Source organism: Melozone crissalis, unplaced genomic scaffold (genome assembly GCF_028551555.1).
Source record: "Melozone crissalis strain CALT ecotype California unplaced genomic scaffold, PUWL_Pcris_2 ptg000073l_1, whole genome shotgun sequence".
NCBI lineage: Eukaryota > Metazoa > Chordata > Aves > Passeriformes > Passerellidae > Melozone > Melozone crissalis.
Genome location: NW_026535850.1, coordinates 540382 through 561968, shown reverse-complemented (window position 1 = coordinate 561968; position 21587 = coordinate 540382).

Sequence of the window (21587 nt, the reverse complement as noted above, 5' to 3'; positions counted from 1 at the left end):
CAAAGCCTCCTCCTCCATCCAATCAAGGTTTGGGAATGGGAAATCCTTTTCTGGGAAGAAAACAAAGGGTGCACACATTGTCTTTTGTTCTGGTTTGAAGGCAAACTTGGGGGAGAGTCTAAGTCGTAGTTACAATTTAAGAAGAAAATTTAGATCAGGGCAATGATACAGAAACACTGCCTTAAACTGACAGAGTCAGGATATAACTTGACACCCTGTTGGTCAGGGTGGTGGCAGCAGTGCCATTAAATGGTGGCTGCAGTCCTGTTGGAGTGATCAACGTGATTCTGTCACAGCAGTGATCCTGTAGATGGGTCTGGTCTTCCTCTGGAGGTCCAGGGGTGGTTATGGAGATCTTGTCCTCTGGGAATCCAGTAGGCAAGGTGCTCCTGCTGTAGGCAAGGCTCAGCTTATATCCAGGTAGGAATGCTTGGATCCTCCCCCTGGGCAGAGCATCCCACAATGGGATGATGGAATTTTATCAGTCCTGCAGTGACACTCAATGGCCCATTAGCAGAAGATATCTCCACTGGAGGGCATTATATGGGCTGAGTCATGCAAGAGATAAAGAACACTGCCCCACCTGTTTATAGCAGTTGATGAAGCTGGGGATTGAAAACATGCATTTGGTTACATCTTGCATTGCAACCTGAAACAGTGGGGTAACCCCTGCTCAGGCCATGAATAACCCTCCCCTTACCCAAACTGGCTCAGGTGTAAAACCCCCACCCTGGGAAGGGCACACACACAGGGGACAATGTCACACTTGGCTCCCTCCAGAGGAGGTCTCTGTCCCTTGCTCTCTCCCCCTTCTGTCTTTCTTTCCATCTTTCTCTCTACCTCACATTTACTGTTCAATAAAATCCATTTTGGATTTGGTCTCGTGAGCACCTTAACTGGGGCAGAGGAATCTCTGTAACAATTTTCTTAACCAGATTGTGACATTGTTTTGGCACAGTGAGTTTAGGCACTGTTCTCTGACTCCAAGTGCCTTTGACAACAGCATGGTTCCCTTCTCTGAGGAGGTTGTGGTTCTTTCTGGAAGAATTCTTGGAAACTTGGAAGGACTTGGAAACTGTCCCTCCTTCCTCCTGGGGAACTTATGGGAGAAATGATGAAGAAAATTGCTGTTCTGACTGACCAGTGAAAAAGAAAATATTTTGTTGTCCTTCCTTGAAAAGGGTTCTTGGGGCAGTCTCTGTCTCTCTCAGCCCAGGGGATGCTCGTGGGTCTCTGTCCCCTCACCCTGGGGGATACTTGGGGGGTCTCCATCCCTCTGGCCTCAGGCAATGCCTGTGCAGGGCTGAGGGTGCTCGGGGCTGGGGGGGCTCTCTGACCTTCTCACCCCTGGGGAGGCTGGGGGGGTCTCTGTCCCTTTCAGCCCTGCTGTGATCCCACCCAAACATCATCGGGGTCAGAGGGACAGAGACACCCCCAAACCCCCAGAAGGCTGAACCTGGGATTTGGTTTGGGGCTGAGGATTTAGGAAGGGGCTAGAATTGGGGCTGGGGTTGGAGTTGGGGCAGAGATTTGGATTAGAGCTGGGATTGGGGTTAAGGCTACGCATGGGATTGGCTTTAGGGCTGGGGTTGGGATTGGGTCTGGGGCTAAACAAGTTTGGCACTGGGATGAGATTAAATACAGAACTGTGAGTGTGTCTCCACATGGAATGAGACTGAGACCAGGGTCAGGGTCAGGTTTGGGACTGAGCTCACCCAGAGCAGGACAGGGGGGATGTCACTGCAGGATGTCCCTGGCATCATCCCAGCCCTCCTCAGGCACATCCAAACATGAGGGGCAGCTGGGTGCTCCAAGATCCAGGTGCTGCCACGCTGCCCCTCAATACCAGGTGAGCATTCCCTGAGGGCAGCCCTGACTGTGACGCCTGGGGCTCTGGGATCAGCCCTCACATCCCTGTGGGAGCAGCTGCAGACAGGATGGGAGATTCCTCTGGGCACTGGACAAAATAAACTTGGCAGAAATCAAACCTGACTCTGCATAAATCGCTTTGATGAATACTTGTTTTTCCCACAAGTCATATGTGATGAAAATACAAATAAATTGCAAACATGAATAAACCAAAAATAGAAGCAATTTTGTGGCAATTCCAAGTTTGATCAGTTCCTGAACAGCTCCAGCTCAGCTGCTGGTAGGTTCCAATAAGAGCAAAGTAGAAATTCGGCCCAATACAGATTATGAAAAGGAAGGGAAAGCTCTGTGTAGCTGTGACAAAGCTGACAGGGATGAAGAGAAAAATTATTCTCACATTTGGCAAAGCCCCCACCCAAGCCTGTGAATTCAGAAGTTATCCTGGAATTTAGCTACTTGAGTGGGGGTTCTTGTGGGACTTTCCACAGCCTTGTGTTCCTCATCGTGGGGTGAATGAACCTTGTCAGTCTGGCTGGTAGCATTTGCTCCCTTTCCTCCAGCGATTTTAAGAAACTTTTCAAGGAAGGACAACAAAATATTTTCTTTTTCACTGGCCACCTCTAACAGCCATTTTCCTCATCAGTTCTCCCATAAGGTGCTCAGAGGAAGCTGTGTCCAAGTTTCCAAGAGTTCCTCCAGAGAGAACCATAACCTCCTCAGAGGAGGGAACCATGCTGTTGTCAAAGGCACTTGGGGTCAGACAACGGTGCCCTGAACCCACTATGGCAAAATAATGTCGCAATCTGCTTAAGAAAATTGTTGGAGAAATTCCTCTGCCCCAATTAAGATACTAACAAGACCAAATCCAAGGTGGATTTTATTGAACAGTAAATGTGAGGTAGAGAGAGAGTTGGAAAGAAAGAGAAAAGGGGGGAGAGTAAGGGAGTGACAAGGGACAGAGACCTCACATGGAGCAGGGCCAAGTGTGACATTGTCCCCTGTGCATGTGGCCTTCCCAGGGTGGGGGTTTTACACCTGAGCAAATTTGGGTAAGGGGGTGGTGTTCACCCCCTGAGCAGGGATTACCCCACTGCTTCAGGTTGCAATGCAAGATGTAACCAAATGCATGTTTTCAATCCCCAGCTTCATCAACTGCTATAAGCAGGTGGGGCAGTGTTCTTTATCTCTTCCATGACTTAGCCCTGATAATGCCCTGTAGGGGAGATATCCTTGTGAATGGGCCATTGAGTGTAACTGCAGGACTGATAAAACTCCATCATCCCATTTTGGGATGCTCCGCCCAGGGGGAGGATCCAAGAATTCCTACCTGGATATAAGCTGAGGCTGGCAACACCAGCAGCACCTTGCCTACTTGGTTCCCAGAGGACAAGAGCTCCATAACCACCACTGGACCTTCAGAGGAAGACCAGACCCTTCTACAGCATCACTTCTTGGACAGAATCACGTTCATCACTCCAACAGGACTACAGCCACCATTTAATGGGACTGCAGCCACCACCCTGACCAACATGGTGTCAGGTTATATCCTGACTCTGTCAGTTTAAGGCAGTGTTTCTGTATCATTGCCTTGATCCTAATTTTGTTTTTGAATTGGAATTCTGACTTAGACTCTCCCCCTGATCTACCTTCAATCCAGTACAAAATTTAGTGTGCTCATTTCTTGTTTTCCTCCCTAAACAGAATTTCCCATTCCTAAAACTTAGCCAGATGGAGGGAGAGACTGCAAGGAAGAGGAAGATGCCCCAGGTGACCCAGGCAGGTGAGGAGGAAATCAGTGCCCCTTTCCCCCTCTCTCCTGCTCCATCTCCCAGCCCAGCACGGCCCCTGGCTGCAGGACAACCCTGCTGCCAACGCCGTCCTTCCGGGGATGCACTGAGGGGATCTTCTTCCCTTTCTCTCTGGCATGGGGGAAAATCCTATCCTCTCCTTGTCCTTCCTCCCCTAGACAAGAAGCTGAGGATGGAGACCAGGGAGGAAAAATCTCCCCAGCAGAACCTTGTGGAAGAGGCCGTTTTGAGCAGTGCCATGGTGCAGAATTACAACTGGGAGGAAATGCCTCAGAGATCCCACAGGAGTAGGGGCTGCAAACCCAGCCCAGGGTGGTCTGAGGAGAGAAGACCCACCCTGAGCCAGGAAGGTGGACAGAGCTTCAGCCAGAGCTCAGAGCTGGTGGTCAGTGAGCAGCTTCATGATGGGGAGAATCCCCACAAGGGCTCAGAGTGTGAGAAGAGCTTCAGGCACAGCAGCACCCTGATCAGCCACCAGATGATCCACACTGGGGAATGGCCCTACAAGTGTGGGGAGTGTGTGAAGGCCTTCAGCTGCAGCTCCGCCCTCATCACCCACCAACACATCCACACTGGGGAGAGGCCCTACAAGTGTCCCCAGTGTCAGAAGAGGTTTCAGACCAACTCCAGTCTCCTCCAGCACCATCAGATTCACACTGGGAGAGGCCCAACGAGTGTGGGGAATGTGGGATGAGCTTTAGCCCGAACTCTAACCTGATCTCCCACCAGAAGACCCACACCAGGGAACGGCCCTATGAATGTGGGGAATGTGGGAAGAGCTTCAGGCAGAAGTCTCTCTTGAGCTGCCACCAGAGGATCCACACTGGGGAAAGGCCATACAAGTGTGGGGAATGTGGGATGACCTTTAGTACGAGGCCCCAGTTGATCATCCACCAAATGACCACATGGGGAGAAGCCCTACAAGTGCCCTGAGTGTCAGAAGAAGTTTCACACCAGTTCTCATCTCCTCCAGCACCAATGGATTTGCACAGAGGAGAGACCCTTCCGCTGCCCTGACTGCGGGAAGGGCTTCAAGCAAACTCCATCCTGATCACCCACCAGCACATCCACACTGGGGAGACGCCCTATGAGTATCCCCAGTGTGGGAAGAGCTTCGCCAGCAGGTCTCACTTGACCAGACACGAACGGAGTCACCAGTAAAAGAAACCCTGCCCATGCCCCAACTGCAGGAAGACTTTCATGCCCAGCTCCAGCTTTATCCCCCATGGGAGAACCCACGTTGGGAAGAGCCCTGGTGATCCATGTTCCCTGTGATCCATGCTAGGAAGACACCTGTACTTTTTCTTGCCCCTGCAATGATATGATGTGGGATGGAAGAACATGAGGGTCTGGCTATGGCCCTGTCATTACATTTACTCCCACCTCAGGTCATTTCCAGGGGCAGGAAAGGGACTCTCTCTCTCCCTGAGGAGAAGGGTGAAATTTCCAGGCATGGGAAATTGTGGCCAGGAAGACCCAGTGAGTTGTGTTTAGTTCTCCCTGTAAACAGTTTTATTTATCCCTTCTGTTACCAATATTGTTTTTGTTCCTGTTGGTTCCTTATCTCGTTGGTATTTCCAGTAAATTGTTCTTATCCCAGCCCGGAATCTTTGCCTTTTGTGCTTTCCATGGGAGGCGGGAGGGCAGCGAGGACAGCACGGTTTTAGCAGGAGCAGGAAATTGGGGTATCCCATTCCTGAACCCCGGCCCATGGAAACCGAGCATCCCAGCTGGTCCCAGCCCTGGTGGCCATGGCAACAGCCTTGGGAGCGGGTCCCTGCCTGGGGCTGTGGGAACCTCTTCCCTCTGGTGCCCAGGGACAGGAGTGGAGGGAACGGCTGCAGCTGAGTCAGGGCAGGCTCAGGCTGGATGTCAGGAAAAGGTTTTTGCCCAGAGGCTGCTGGGGCCCTGCCCAGGCTCCCCAGGGAAGGGTCCCAGCTCCAGGGCTCTCTGAGCTGCAGCAGCGTTTGGACAGCGCTGCCAGGCCCAGGCTGGCATTGTTGGGGTGTCCTGTGCAGGGCCAGCAGTTGGAGTGGAGGATCCTGATGGGTCCCTCCCAGCTCAGCCAATTCTGTGGTTCTGGGATCCCGTGAGCCTGGGGATGGGGCTGCCAATGGTTGCCATGGCAACCAGCTGTGGCTGCAGGCCTGAGCTGGTGTCCATGGCAACCACCCCGGCATGGGGTCTCCATGGAGCTGCCAAGGGACTGAGCACAGCAACAGGGGGCTGGTGATGGTTGCCATGGAAACTGACCATAGCAACAGGGGGCTGGTGATCATTGCCTGCTAAGGATCAGATTTGTCACAGGCCTTCCAAGGTGTTCCATGGGGACTTTCCAAGAGTCTCCAGGCTGTTCCAGAGCTGGAATGTCACAGGCACAGACAGGGGCTCCATGGAGATCTCCCAGGGCTTTCTGGGGCTGGTAAAGAGCCCTGTGGGCCGAGGCAGTCACAGCCATTCCATGGTGACATCCCAGGGGACCTTGGGCCGCAAAGGCACCGATCTGTCACAGGCACTCATGGGGGCTCCACGGTGACATCCCAGGAGTCCCCAGGCTGCCAAAGGGCCAGGATGTCCCAGACACTCACAGGGGTTCCTGTTACGGGCACAGTGGGAGCTTCAGGCAAAAGCTTTATTTCTTTATTGGAGAAACTCCTGCTGAGACATGAGATGGAGAAATTACATCCTGCAGGCACCATGGATCCTCAAACCCCTGCAGGGCCCCTAGACTTCTAAAATTCCTTCTGAGAGAGGAGACTGGGAGCGGTTGGATCCAATCCCAGCCCCAGAATTTGTCAAAGGTGTTAAAGATTAGACACATGGAATTGAACTTTAATGCAATTTTCCCCCCAGGATTAAAGATTGAATACCAGATAAATTTATATAAATACAGCTGTGATTTATTCTGATCATGATTAGACAGAATGGTTCATTCCCACCACAAAGTAAATGACAAAAGGGAGTTGTTGTTGCAGCCTGAGGTGGTCTGCACACAACCTTCCCCGAGAGTTTCTTGTGCCAATGGGTAGGAACCATGAGAGCACCAGCACACAGACACAAACACAGACAAACACACACACAGACACACAGACACACACACAGACACACACAGACACACACACACACAGAGAAATGCTGAAAGTGTCCAGGGGCCAAAGACAAAGACAAAGGAGAGTCCAGGGTACAAATACAGGGAAAGAGGGTGCAGAGTAGAGCACCGGGGATCCAATGCTCTGAGGGTTCAGGGGCGGTACACATGGAAGGGATCAATAGTAAATGCCAGTGTGGATGGGCAGGGTTACACACCAGTGGGAAAACAGGGAAGGGAGGACTCACCAGAACATGAACATATAAGGGTTATAGGGGTAGAGAAGTCCAAGGGAGAGTATAGAACTGGGACAAATTAACATAGTGCTGCAGAACACCATGGGGAAGCCTCTTTCCTCACCCTGAGCTTTGAGGAATGCCCAGAGCCTACAGTATGTCTCTCCAGGGCATTTCTGCTGGCTTTTCCCTGGTAGGCTCACAGGTTTCCACAGTTGTGCAGTGTCACAATGATCTCCTTGGTTCTGCAGCCATGCTGTGGCTGCTGTGTAACAATAGACCTGTGATACCATGAGGCTCCATAGTGTCACCATGGTCCCTTTGGTTCCACAAGGCCCTGCTAGGACATGATGGACCCTTGGTTCCATGAGGGGCCTGGGCTCCCACAGCCCCTCACAGGGCCTTAAGGCCTCTCCAAGTTCCCCATGGCCCCTCATAGCCTCTCAAGGCCCTTCATGGCCCTTCATGACGGATGGCCCCTCACAGCCCCTCACAGCCCCTCTCAGCCTCAGGCCTGGGGCTCCACCCAAGGCAGGAGAACAGGTTGGGCCCTACTTGTTCTCCTTTCATTTCAGTCCCTTCATGGCCACGAGTGCAGAAAGGCTGAAATGGAGCCTTTCCCCAGCGTTTCCCTCAGGGTTAACTGCGGGCTGAAGCTCTGTGCTGGTGCTGGCCCGAGTGCCACCATCCCTGCAGCCGCCAGGCCTTTGCTGTCCCCCCGTGTCCGTTCCCTGTGCCCGAGTCCCGCCCGGCTCTGGCAGCAGCAGCAGCCGCAGCACAGGGGGCGCCGGCCCGGCCCAGCCGGGGCTCCCGGCCAGGAGCAGCAGCAGTGCCGACCCCTTCCCACCTGCTCCTGCCTCGGCTCCCAAGGGCTTTTTCCAACTCAATTTTGGAGCAGAGCAACCAGCACCCACACACAGCCCTGACTGCTCAGGGCCCGCCTGTGCTGCCCTGAGCCAGCCCTCAGAGCAAGAAAGGATTGGGTTCCAGCGCTGTTTTCAATGCTCTTTTACTCACCCTGAGGTGACAGGAGGAGGCTGCTGGTGCCTTTGCCTTGGGAATTGCAGATCATGGCTGCTCTTGGCCCTCTTCTGCTTGCCACCTGAATTTTATCCATAAAAATGCAAGTGCCTCTTTCAGTTGGTGCTACCCACAGTGCTTTCATGACAGTGAAGTCAGTATTTTTGTCATAGGCATAAAGATCAGCAGATTCTGGAATGCTCACCAGCCCCTGAACTCTAAGATGAGGGGAATTAAAGCCACACAGGCCACATTTGCAGCACTCAAACACAGCCCTGTTGCTGGCGTTGTTGAAATAGAATAAGCTGACAGAGGCTGTCACAGAATTTGCCTCCACAATGTGGAATTAAATCAAAAAATCCACCAGGAGAAGCAGAAACCAGAACTTCTCAACTCGCTTCATTGCTCCTTCCCAGCAGCAGGAAGCACGGATGCCCAGAGGTGTTTTGCACTGCTGCTGCCCCCAGTTTGAGCCCGGGCTCTGCCCAGGCCCAGCGGGAACCTGAGCCCAGCCCAGGGAGCTCAGCGCACGCGGGGCCAGGCCCAGAGCCCCAGGCACGGCCGCCCATTGAGGGGCAGCGGCATAGACGGAATGTCCTGCAGCCCAAACTTCCTGCTCCTGCCACACAGAGCCAGCCTTCTCCCCCTCCTCCTCCTCTCCCAGCACGGCACATATTCCAGCTTGGAGGAGGCTTCCCCAGAGAGGGATCCAGCTCCTGTGCCAGCCTGAGTGTCCCTGCAGAGGAACAGGGCATCTTTCAGCCACTTCCACAAGCTCACGCTTCTCACCTCATGGGGAATCTGGGATGCAAATGGCCTTGCTAAGAAAGCCAAAAGATGAGGGAATGGATTAGTAATTATTAGAAAAATTTGCCCTTCTTCCAGGCAAGGTTCACCTGGTCATTCCCTGCATTTCTCCTTTTCAGATTGTTTCAGTCAGCTACTCTGAGAGGTCCATCTTGTTCTGGTGCTTATCATGAACTGATTGTGCTCTTGATTTATGCACCAAGGCACCAGATGTGGAATCATCCACACTGAATTCAGAAACAAACTCCCTCTGTCAGAGCATTTTCACATTCCAGAAAATTTTCAAGATGTCCAGTGACAGGTTGGAATGATCATCACACAACTCTCCACTTGTGGCTGCAGGCTCTGGAGATTCTTTCTCTGCATTCAGCCAGGCTTGTATTCCCTAACAATTCTTTGTACCACCTCCTATTTTCTTAGCCTGGAACAGTAACAATGAAAACCTTACCCATAGCACAACTCCCCAGTCCACCAGCAAAAGAAAGGACAAGTTGTCAAGTCCTCAAAACTTTTGTCCTGCTTTGCTGCAAGAGTCCTGCTGCAGGCACAGTGTGGAAAGCCAAGAGAAGCCACAGTTTGTGCCACATCTTGTGACAGAAGCTCAACCTCATTCTCCAGGAAAGGTTTTTGAAAAGAGCAGACAGGATCACAGAGAAGATTCCTGGAAAACTGAAACAGCTTTCCAGAAGTGAAATGAAAATGGAAAGAAATCATCTGAAATGTTTTCCTCAGTTTATTTCTGTGATCCCCTTTTCCATCCTGCACTACTTCTCCATGCCATGAATTCCAAATGCATCTCACCTCTAAGATCAATGACTTAGCGAGTTTTAGACACTCTAAAAGACCATGAGCTGCACAGTTTCCATTCCCGTTTTTGTTGGAAAGCAACGCTGGAGACACAAGTGCAGCGCTTGGAATCCTGCAGGCAGGGAATGTGCCCCGGCAGTGTGTGACCCTCAGCAGGGACAATGCTCAGCAATGCTGCAGACAGGGAATGTGCCCCGGCAGTGTGTGACCCTCAGCAGGGACAATGCTCAGCAATGCTGCAGGCAGGGAATGTGCCCCAGCAGTGTGTGACCCTCAGCAGGGACAATGCTCAGCAATCCTGCAGGCAGAGAATGTGCCCCGGCAGTGTGTGACCCTCAGCAGGGACAATGCTCAGCAATGCTGCAGACAGGGAATGTGCCCCGGCAGTGTGTGACCCTCAGCAGGGACAATGCTCAGCAATGCTGCAGGCAGGGAATGTGCCCTGGCAGTGTGTGACCCCCAGCAGGGACAATGCTCAGCAATCCTGCAGGCAGGGAATGTGCCCCGGCAGTGTGTGACCCTCAGCAGGGACAATGCTCAGCAATGCTGCAGGCAGGGAATGTGCCCCGGCAGTGTGTGACCTTCAGCAGGGACAATGCTCAGCAGCGTTGCTGTGCTCGGTCCCCATGGAACCATGCCAGGAGCAGCTGCTGAGCTCAGAAGCCATCGCAGCCCCTGCCCTGCCCATAGCCCCTTGGCAGGGTGGGCTCCTGCCCCGGCTCTGTGTGCCAGGAGCTGGCAGCGCTGGGTGCAGGGAGCCCAGGGAGGGCACAGAAACGCTGGGTGAGAAATGCTGGGGCACAGCGAGATGGGCGAGTGCAGCCGGCCAGGGCAGAGGAGCAGCACGCACAGGGGGCACAGCCTGCAGGACACATGGCCAGGGGGAGAAAACAACAAACTGCTCAGGAGGGTGGAGAACAAACTTTTAGTTGCAAACTTCAGAGAATGAGGTACTTAGGAAATCTGAAGCAACATGTAATTTCAGTAAATCACTTCATAAAGCACTGACTTCCCAAACTCTAACCTGTCCAACTGCAAGTTATCCAGATTTCGATAAAAGGAAGTCAGGAGAAGAGAGAGAGGGAGAGAGAGATCCACAGTCAGTCTTGGATCTCAGCTGCTGTGAGCTCCGGGGCCGTGGGACGTGTCAGTGTCACACCCGTGTCACAGCCAGACCTGCTCTGGTCCCTCTCCCAGGTGGGGTTTTTGGGGTGCCAGGGGCTTGGCAGCCACTTTGGGGCTGCACCAGAGGCTTCAGTGGCTGGGGTGTGGCAGTGACCACCCCACCTATGCAGAACTCTCCCTGCCCCAAACACACACTGGAGATGTCTGGGGCCATTCATCATTTCTCTGCTCTCCAGCACCGAGGCAACGGACTCTGGCTACAGCTCTGAGCTCGTGCCCAAGGCAACCACCTCTGGCAATGGGGCTCCATGGAGCTGCTCTCAGGAAACCCCCAGGAGCTGGGGAGTGCCCAAAAAACACCTCAGAAATGTGAGATCCCTCAAAATCTCTTCAGGAATGTGGATTATTCAAGAACTCATTCAGTAATGGGCTCCCCTTCCCTTCATCATCCCCAAACTTTGGCGGTCTCATTCCAGACCCCAGCCCACCTCCCCAATCCCAACCTCAACACATCCCACCACTCCTGGACATCAACGCCCCCTTCCCAAGCCATATTTCCCCCATTTCCCACCTCCCAAACCCCATCCCACCCATCCTGCCCCACCTAATGCCCATGTCAAGCCTCCTGATTTGAAGCCCACTTTGCTCAATCCCCTTCCAACACCATTCCACACCAAAGAGCTGTGGAATCCAGGAATTTTGGAGTGGGATTGAGTAGTTTTCAGTGGCATTGAGGTGACAGATTGAACCCTCTGGTCTCTTTCAGTGCCAAGAAAGGGAAACAAGTACACCAAATACCCCCAAAACCCCCAAATTCTCCCAGTTATCTCCCTGAATCCCAGATTCCCCTGAAACACAAGTAAAAAATGAAGCTTTAGATGTCTTTGATTAATTTATTGATTTTTACCCCAATTTTCTCTGTTTTAAAGGGATGAAGATGAATAAAAAAAAAAATTAGGTCCAAAATAAAAGAATAACCAGCCCAGTGTCTTCCCAACATGGATCACAGGGAAAGTGGATGGCCAGGGCTCTGACCAACATGGGTCCTCCCATGGGGGATGAAGCTGGAGCAGTGCATGAAGCTTCTTCTGCAGTTGGGGCACTCACAGGACTGCCCTTACCGGTGACTCTTTTGGTGTCAGGTAAAGAACGAGCGCTGTGAGAAGCTCTTCCCACACTGGGGACACTCGCAGGACCTCTCCCCAGTGTGGATGCGCCGGTGCCTGATGAGGGTAAAGTTGTTCTTGAAGTCCTTCCCGCAGTCAGGACAGCAGAAGGGCCTCTCCTCTGTGTGAATGCGCTGGTGCAGGAGGAGATCGGAGCTGGTGTGAAACCTCTTCTGACACTATGGACACTCGTAGGGCCTCTCCCCAGTGTGGATGCGTTGGTGGGTGACGAGGGCGGAGCTGCAGCTGAAGCCCTTCCCACATTCCCCACACTTGTAGGGCCATTCCCCGGCGTGGATCATCTGGTGGCAGATCAGGTCGGAGCTCCGTCTGAAGCTCTTCCCACGCTCCAAGCTGTTGCAGAATGGCTCTCAAGTTCAAACTTCCTTTAGGTCCCTGTCGGGCAGCCATTTGTTGCAGAATGAAGCCTTTGTTGGGGATGAGCCTTTTGTCGGTGAGGGGAGACTCGGGCACTCAATATGAGTGATAAGCAAGTTCCGTTTATTGAAGAGAGCATCAGACACTTATACAGCAAGTAATAAGCTTATGAATATTCTGTAAGCCAAGCGATCTATTGGTTAAACTATACCATCAACTCTTCCTCATACCTTTGGGCCTACATTCCCTATTTCCCACTTCTCTCTGTCCACTTGTTATCATACCCAGCTAGGCCCAAGGACACGCTATCTTGCAGTGGCAAAACTCAAACTAGCTGTGTTCGGTACTTTCCCAGCTCCTGGTCGGCTAACAAGCGAATGTCTGCGTGACCTCTGTCATGTAGCCATTTCTCCACACTTACCAGTGAGCATTTTCAGTTCTGCCACCCATGTTTAGAGCAAGTTTTCTGGGACTCACTGCACCAGGTCAGTCCAAAGAAGAGCATTAGGAAGTATCCAGCTGTATTTTCTCTTCTTCCTTCTGTGTACATGCTGCTTTTTTGAGCACTCTGGCTTTCTGAGCTCCCTCACATGTCTTGACCCTTTTCTGGATAACCAGAGGGATATCAGGATTAAATCCTGTCTCAGCTCTGAGGTCTGGCTTTTGAAGAGCCCCAGTCATCCTCTCCTACTCATCTCATCCTGGTCTTGGTGGAAATACTATGCCTTCATGGGATTGTTATTCAGCTTTGGGGCATTCTGGCACTGCTGTTCAGTGGAAGATTTTGAGACTTTGAAAGGTTTCCTGGTGTGGCAATGACAATCCTCAATCCTAATGCTTGATGGCGGTTGCAGTTGCCTCAGCTGTGAAACCTCCTGAAAAACATTGTTTGCTCTTTTCTCCTTGACTTTTCCTTGACTGTTTTCATCAACAGATTAGGAGGTTTGGGGATATCTTTTCAAAGGGAACTTCAATTAATCTCCTGTCTGGCATTTCAAAGGGGAACAGTGGTTTGGTTTTTTTTAACCAGCATCTGCTTACCATCCAATTAGCTAACTGCCTTTAATTAACCATAATACATTCCAGGAGAGCAAAATAACAAGGGAACAAAATCAAGTGGTGACAACTCTGTGACTGAACCTGGACTTCCCCTTTCCCAGGTGCAGGATTCTGGGTAACCCTTTGCTGGCCACTTTGAGCTCTGCCATGCAGTGCCTTGGGTTTCTGGGGAGGGAAAAGCATCCAGTACCTCACCTCCAGGTTCACATCTGCAAATCCTGAGGCCAGTGGATAGTTCTGTCCATGGGATTTGCACACTGGATGCTCCATAGGATTCTGGTTGTAAGCTTTCCTCAAAAACATGGTGAGATGAGGTGTGCAGGACTCATTTTCTCAGAAGGGCAGGAGAAACCTCTGAAGGCCTCCCCTAAAGGGCCTCCTTACCCAGCAGTCTGACACAGATTTGCTTCTGAAGAGCTTTGTAATTTGTCCTTATTATGTTCTATGTGTGATTTAATGAAAGCCTTTTTCTCTACTGTAATTGAGCTCTTAATCTCATCTGAAAAGCAGAGCACAACCTCTTCAGAGATGGTGTTTGAGTAACAGCCTGTTTGTGTTTCCTCTGCTGTGGTGCTGCTCATGGAGCTGCTCACTCCTGATTTAAGAACAGAAAATAAACAGATTTCTCTGAGTCAAAAATACATCAGTGATGGCACATAGAGTAGGTTTGAATAAAAACCTCTTTTTTCTATTGGGCAAGAGATCTTCCAAGCAAGATCTTTCCTGGTTCTGCAAAGAATATGAAGGAGTGAGTTTTCCTTAGTGAGCCCCTGAGGCTTCATGTAGGTGATGCTCAGAAAATGGCACATGGGCATGGCAGCTGTCAGGAAAACAATTGGCTCTGGGCAGGTAAAAGTTGGAAGGAGGGAAGAGTGGAAAGTCAAAACAACAGGATGCTGAAAAACTTGTAAGAGGAATAACGACTTCAGTGAAAATCCCTCATCTTAAAGTTTCAAAACACATTTTTACAAAAATCCACAAAGGTGTTCTGATTTTGATCAGTCTGATCTTCCTAAATAGCATTTTACAATCAGAATTAGGAGTTGAGAGACACTAAAGGAGGCTCAGCAGAGGATTTTTCATTGTGACCTTCGTATATCTTTTTTACTGTGCTGTAGTTTGGAAGGAGGCCCCAAGCTCCAGCCGCAGCCTGGGGAGATCCTGTTGACCTAAACACTCCCTAAAGCTGCTGTGGGACTGACCCAGAACCAGAATCTGTATGGAACTGGGTAAAATACTTCCCACTAGAAAACACTTGCAGCTTGATGGTGATCCACAGTTCCCAGTTCAGACCACAGGCAGTGCCAGTAGTGACCAGTTTGCTGCCTGCTCTGTGCATAGCTGGTGGCTGTGAGTGGCAAAGCTGTGGGGTGAACAGGCTGGTGGCTTTTTGGGGCACACAGAGCCTTCCATATCTACTGCTTTGTCCCCACTAAAGGGTGGATTTTCTTAGAGAAATACTTGGAAAGTGGGAAGGATGAAGAGCAAATCATTCCCTGCCAGTGGATGCTGTGCTTGTTGCAAACACAAGTTACATCTGGTAGGAGTCCTTGCTGTCAACCCTCAGGGATTCCAGGCTGAGATCAGCTCAGTTCTGTCATTTGCCAGGGGAGTCAGGATCAGACTCCACCACACCTCCAGAGCTGGGGACGAGTGGGTTGAATCACATCCAGAGCCAGAATGAGGAATGGGCAGTGTTTTGTCTTGCCATGCACAGCAGATATCCTAATTTAAAGCTGTGCTGTCTTCCCAGATTCTGCTTCTTCCTCTGAGAAGACCCATCCATTTTGATCCTGTTCCTTCCCACCCATCCCTCTAAAGATCTCCATTACTGGAGTAATTGGCACTATTGGATCAACCTTTGATGTGATGAGCAGTGGATTTTTGTAGTCAACATGCCAATTTAAAGTGCCACCAATAAAAGATCGATTACTTCTTTCCTGGAGAAGAAATTAAGGTAAAATCTTTCAATGTAATGGGCTGAGTGTACAAAGCTAAAGAGGTAGAAGATTTAAATGAGACTGTCTCCTGAGAGGATGTGTTTTTAATGTAAAATAACAAAACCAACCCAAAGAGTGAGAGAGCATCACTTGAGCTGCACCTCTGTCAGTAAGGGATAGATCCCTCCTGCTCTTTCTCCTGCCTGGGGCACCTGTGTGGGGCTGGTTGTCCCTGTCATTTACCTTTTGATTGCACAACCATTTCTTAGAAAACAGTTGGCTCTTCAGACTCTCCTGGGCATTCAAGTGAGTCCAGGAGATGTGGGGGTGAGCTGATAAGTGGGTTTGGATGGTCCTGGCTGTTAGGTGTTGCTATGTTTCCTGATGCTGGTCTCCAAAGCAATCCCTGGCACGCTGCTTTTGTGGAAGGCAGAACAGCTCTGTGCTTGAAATTACCTGTTCTGGGGAAATGCAATGAATTTTCTGCTAGGAACTGCATGTAAGCAGAGATGGAGCCTGAATTAGGGATCTGCCCTTGTGGGGATCCCTTACACTGACACAAAGCTCTCTGTGCCTCTCCAGAGGGCTGTCACCCTACAGAAACATGTCACTTCAGGGCAGGGAGGGGGATTTGACATCACAAAACATCGAGGGAAAAACATCGAGGCAAATTCTACTTTTCTGGTCAGGAAAACCAGGGTGTGTGCCTGCTGTGTTCCACGAGCAGCAAATCAATTGCTGAGGGATTTCTGCTGGGAGATTTGTGCTTTATGAAATTCCTGCCAGTGGCAGAGGGCTGGGGAGCTGGAAACGATAGCGCTGTCTTCCTCCCCTCTGCTGCTTTAATTGTCTGTAATGATTTAATAAGCAGCACTATTCTTCCCTGCAGCAAACACAGGTGGCATTTTATTACCTTTATTAGGGCCCCTGTTTGGAATATCTTTGCTGTATTTCCTTCTTTGCAGGCTTGGTCCAAAACTTGGAGAGGTCAGTGTAAGAACTGGACTTTGTGCTGTCAATATTCTGAGTGTTGAGCCAGCACCAAATCCATGCAATTTTATGGGAAAGAAATAATAAGGACAAATGATATGATTTAAACAAGGAAATGCTCTTGGCTTTGGCTTTTTATGTGCACACCAGGAGAGAAAGAGCAAAGCAGGTACAAGCTCCCAGTACTTGCAGAAGAATAAATGGAAACAACTTCCCGTTTAGGCTGAGAATCAGGAGAAAATTTATACTCATCAGACGGGTGTTGAAGAGGAGCAGCTGCCTAGTGACAGCAGACAGGTGGAGAAGGGAAACCCCAAATTAAAGGCTTTTAATGTGGAGTTTTTTGGATGTTGGGGTCTTTAGAAGCAGATTTTGTGAGTCCCATGGACAATGGAGGTGACTTCCCAGGGGAGCATCCCTGTCCCATGCCTGGGATCTGCTGCCCTGGTCCCACAGAGTGATTTGGGTTGTACCTGATGGCTCAGCAGAGCTTAGGGAAATGCCTCAGTGTTGGTTGGATTTGAATGGCATTTGGGTCAAATCGAGTTTCTCCTCTGAGGGATGGATTCTTGACCTCTCACAGGTTTCGCTTGAGTATTTCTTTAATCTGTCCCCCACCCCAAAACCCCCCAGCAGATCCCCTGCTCCTGCCACTCTGTGTCTCCCACAGCTGTGATCCTTGCATTGAACCACTCAAAGCAGTAATTTCTTCCCAAAGAGTAGATGTAATTCCATTTTTTGGGTGAAAAAAAATAAGTAGTAGTGGACCAAAGGAGCTTCAAGCTGATCTTTATTTGCTGCCAATGACTGAATTAAATGCACAGGGTTCCTATCAGCTCTGCCAGACAAAACATTGTATTTGGGTTATTGGGGGTTTTGTCAGAAATCTCTGTAGCATGAATAGTTCATGGACTTATCTCTGCTGGCTTCAGCCATTCCTGCTGTCCATCATATCTTGCTATTATAAGGCAGCTCTTTTCATTATGTTGTCTTTTAATTCAGATATCTGAGCCTTTTTCTACTTCTAGTCCCACTTTTCAGTAGGACAAACATTTTCACATTATCGGTGAGTGTATTCAGTGGTGGCCACACAAGTGAAGGCAAGGAGCTGGCAGGTGATAATTTATGAAACTTTCTATAATGGGAAAAAACTCAGCATTCAATTTCCATCTCCTTAGAAATCTCTATTTCTTTTCTTATCTCTTGTGCTCTTTGTGGCTGGTCTGAGTTTAGTGCTTGGAAATGCAATTATATGGATTCCAATTCTTTTGAGAGAGAATAATCTTGTACACAAAGCCAAATAAATTTAACTTTTCAATATTAGAGCAGTTTGACATCCAGGTTGGGGACCTGGCAGTGGTTAGTCTCAGAACACAGAGTTTGTCTGATTTAGGTGAAATTTCATTCATTGGAGACAAAGTAAAATTGCCTCTTATTTGCTCAGCACTAAAAATCCATCTGAAGCTGATTGCCAAGTGATGGGAATAACTCCTGCAATGGCACCATGAAATGAGAGACGGAGAGAGGAATATTAAAAAATGGCATTTCCAACCATGTGCAGGCCCTGATGTCCTGCTGTTGGCTTGGTGCTGTCAAAGGGGCTGATTTTGATGGTTTTAGAGGCACTAACCTGGGCAGTGAAATGCACCTCAGGCAGCAATTGCTTCTCTGGTGTCTGCAAGTGCCTTTATCTCCCTTTGTACTCCTCAGAACTGAAATCCTGCACAGACCGAGTGAATCTGAGGCTTTGGGAAGGCCCAGTGGTGACAGATTTTGGTGAGATTTGAGTCAGGAGATGGAAGCAGCAGCTGAAGGGGCTGTAATCTTCATCCTTGGGCTCTCCTGCAGGCTGATGCGGTGTGAAGGAGGCAGGGATTCCATAAAGCAGCTTCTGTAGCTCCTGGGAGAAAAAAAAACAAGTGGAAAGTTTTTTAATTTGTTAGAGTTTCAGGCTGTGCTGCACCTCAGGGCCAGACTCTGCCCCTCTCTGCTCCAGCTGGTGCTTCCCAGCTGTCCTCTGTGGTTTTTATTTGCAAACCACCTCCCTGCTTTCACTTTGCTTTAAAAAATCAGCACCACGTTTGTGGCTCAACAGGTCCCAGAGCTGGGGAGAATGGTTTGAGATGCAATTTGCATCACAGAGTTATTACAGCAGGGAAATTGTCCCATCCCTCCTGTGCCTGGAGCTGCTAATCTTGTTCTGAACATTGAAAACCTCTTCAGCTTCTCTCATCATACTTAAATTTGATTACTGCTTTGATTTCACACCTCTTTCATGCAGGCTTTTCCTCTCTCCTTGGCTGGAATTCTCTGAAAAGATAAATTTTATCAAGCCTTGGGAAAGTTCCTGTCATCTATCTCTGCTCCTAATGCTGTTTTTAATTATCTTGGGAACCTGAGCATGAGGGAAACTGGGAGGAGTTTAGTGAGAAGAAAAGGAAGGCACAGAGGCCAAAGTGTAAATGCAGAGTCTGGGTCACCAGAGTCTGCAGTGTTGTGGGGATCTGGGCCATGCAAAGTGATGTTTTTCTCTGTGAATGCCTGATTCCTTCTGTATCTCCTCCTGAAATTCCTGTGCACCAGGGCTGGTGCTGGAACTGCAGCCACACGAACTCCCCATGGAGCTGTGTGGGACACAGAGGGAATCATTTATTTGCTGTTTTTGATGAAAAGTTGTGACATGAACCTCAGTGTCAGGGAGGTGACACGTTAACGCTGCTGCTGTCAGACAGTGCCCACACACTGTGTCTGGAGACAGCTCAGGAGAAGATGAAGAAAAACCAGGATTAAATCCCATGTGCCACTGAACTCTATCAGAGATAAACTGCTTGGAGTGAAGTCTGTGAAGTGACTGGGGAGAGCTGCATGAAAGGGACAGCTCTGAGAAGTGTGTGGTACGTCAGTGATGTCCTAACACTCATCTTTGCACAGAGATGAAAAAGTATCAGTTTGCATGGCCTGAATGTCTGGGTGTGGAAACTGTGTGTTGCACAAGCTGTGCTGAGCTCATCTGGCTCTGAAATATCATCTCTGCACCTTAGCCAGGAACAGCAGCAGAGTTCTGAACAGATTAATAAAAATCAGTCATAACCCAGAGGCAAACCTTGGCAATACACATCTGTGGCAGATGAGGAGACCAAAAGCTTTCATTATTGTTCAATAAAAAAATCCTCTCTCTTGGCATTAAAATGCTTTAGTTTCAGCTCTGCCCCAGACTATCAATGTCAAGTGTTTCTCTGGGTGTTGAGGGTAGGTTCTCCCCCATAGCTCTCTGCAGGTTGGTGCTAATTAAAGATGTTCTGTCAGGTTCAGATGTTTTGGTGCCTGACCAGGGAGTGCAGAACAGGGATTACAAGTGCTGACATTTACTGTACTAGAAAGTCCAAGGGATAAATTTGTGCCAATTAACACCTTTAACTAGGAGGATCAATTCCTGTTGTGCTTGTACCAGAGTCTGGGCACAGACGGGGTTTCCAAAGGGAAATCTTGGTCCATGTAGGGCTGGGGCTCCCTCCAGGCTGGTCCAGCCCCTCAGGGTGCTCAGGAACAGGGGTTCCCCACAGCCCAGTGCACCCTCCTTAGCCCTGGGGCTCCCAAGGGCAGAGCCATGGCTGAGGCTCTGCAGGAGCAGGCAGGCTCAGCCCTGCTCCAACATGGGATCCCATGGGACAGGGCACGCTGGGATTTGCCCCTGCAGCTACCAGGTGTGTCCAGAGAAACTGCAGGGAGGGGGTGACCTCTGTCAGTGGGACCCCTCTGTGCACAGGTGCCCCCACTCCTGGGGTGGCTGTGCCAGCTCCCCCAGGGACCTCCAGCCCTGAGAACCTGGAGCAAGTGGAAACCACAACTTTGCAAATGCTGCCTGTGCCCAATGCAAATGGTAAGAGAACGGAGTTGTGAAAAAAAAATTTGTTTATTACAGAAGAACATCAACAACAATACAGAACACTTTAACAATGTAAGAACACTTGTAACAACAACAATCCGTAGAACGTATATGCATAAGAACCTCTCTAGCTAAAATATATGAAATGCATTTGTAGAAGATAAAAAAATTCTAAAAGTCTTAAGTCCCAAATCCTATCCCTAAAGACAAAAACCTGTAGAACATATGTACAAAAGGGTGGCATCTCTGTCCGGAAGGTTCATCAGTGCTGGAAGAAAAGCAGGTGCCATGGTCACTGCAGTCAGGCACAGACGGCTCTTCCATGTGTCCCCAGGTAGGCACATGTGGGCAAAGCAGGACTCTGCTACCAGAGCTGAGCCTGGCTGGCTGTGGGATGGAGCTTGAGTGGCCCAAAGTGAGCGCAGGACAGGCAGTGTGTGGCCACCAGACTCCAGTTCGCGAGGTGCCATGTCTCTGCACAGGGACCAGCCTAGCTCCAGTCTGGCAGCAGGGGACCCACTCTGCCTGTGGGGATCACGTGCCTGTCCTGCTGCTGGCATTGGTCTTCATCCCAAAATCATATCCTCTTCCTCATCTTTTATATCAATGTCCATGTCCTCAATGTATTCTTCCATTTCCACTTCCATGTCCTCCTCTTCCTCATAAACATCCACCTCCATCTCTTCATCCACATCCACCTCCATCTCTTCATCCATATCCGTATCCACCTCCATCTCTTCTCCAGTCTCTTCCTCCATTTCCACATCCTCTACTGTAGGACTCGGGACATCCACCTCCATCTCCTCCACTCTGTCCATGACAGCCTGCAGAGGTGGCAAAACCTCAGAGTGGGGTCCCTGTCCCACACCATCCCCACAGAGCTGCAGCCCACTCGGGCAGCTGGAGGTGTCCACCTCCATGGAATGGCACCATACCTCCCTCAGCTGACAAATTAGACAAAGGATAAACGTGAGCATCTTGAAGTGAGGGGTGACAAAATCCAGGCACTAGGGAGCTCTCAGGACTGATGGGAGTAGCAGAGGGCAGGTGGCAAGAAGGGCGGCAAGAACAATCACGAGGGTGAGCAGGTGCAGACCGAATGGTAGGCTGACACAAGGGCCAGTGGTTGATTTGTCCTCTGTGCTGGGTGGTGGCAGTTCCAGTTGGAACGTGGGATGTGACATCACACAGATTCCAAGATTCCAGGGTCAACAGAAGTGGTCACTGGGGATCCCTGAATGGTTGGGCTTGAAACGGACCCTGAAGATCATCTTGTTCCAAGCTGAGCAATCTTCCCCCAGACCTTGGGGGAGCCCTGTTCCCAAGGATGGGGCATGCACAGCCTCTGTGCCCAGCCTGGGCCAGTGCCTCGCTGTCCTCAGTGTAAAACAGCAGCTTCCTTAGATCC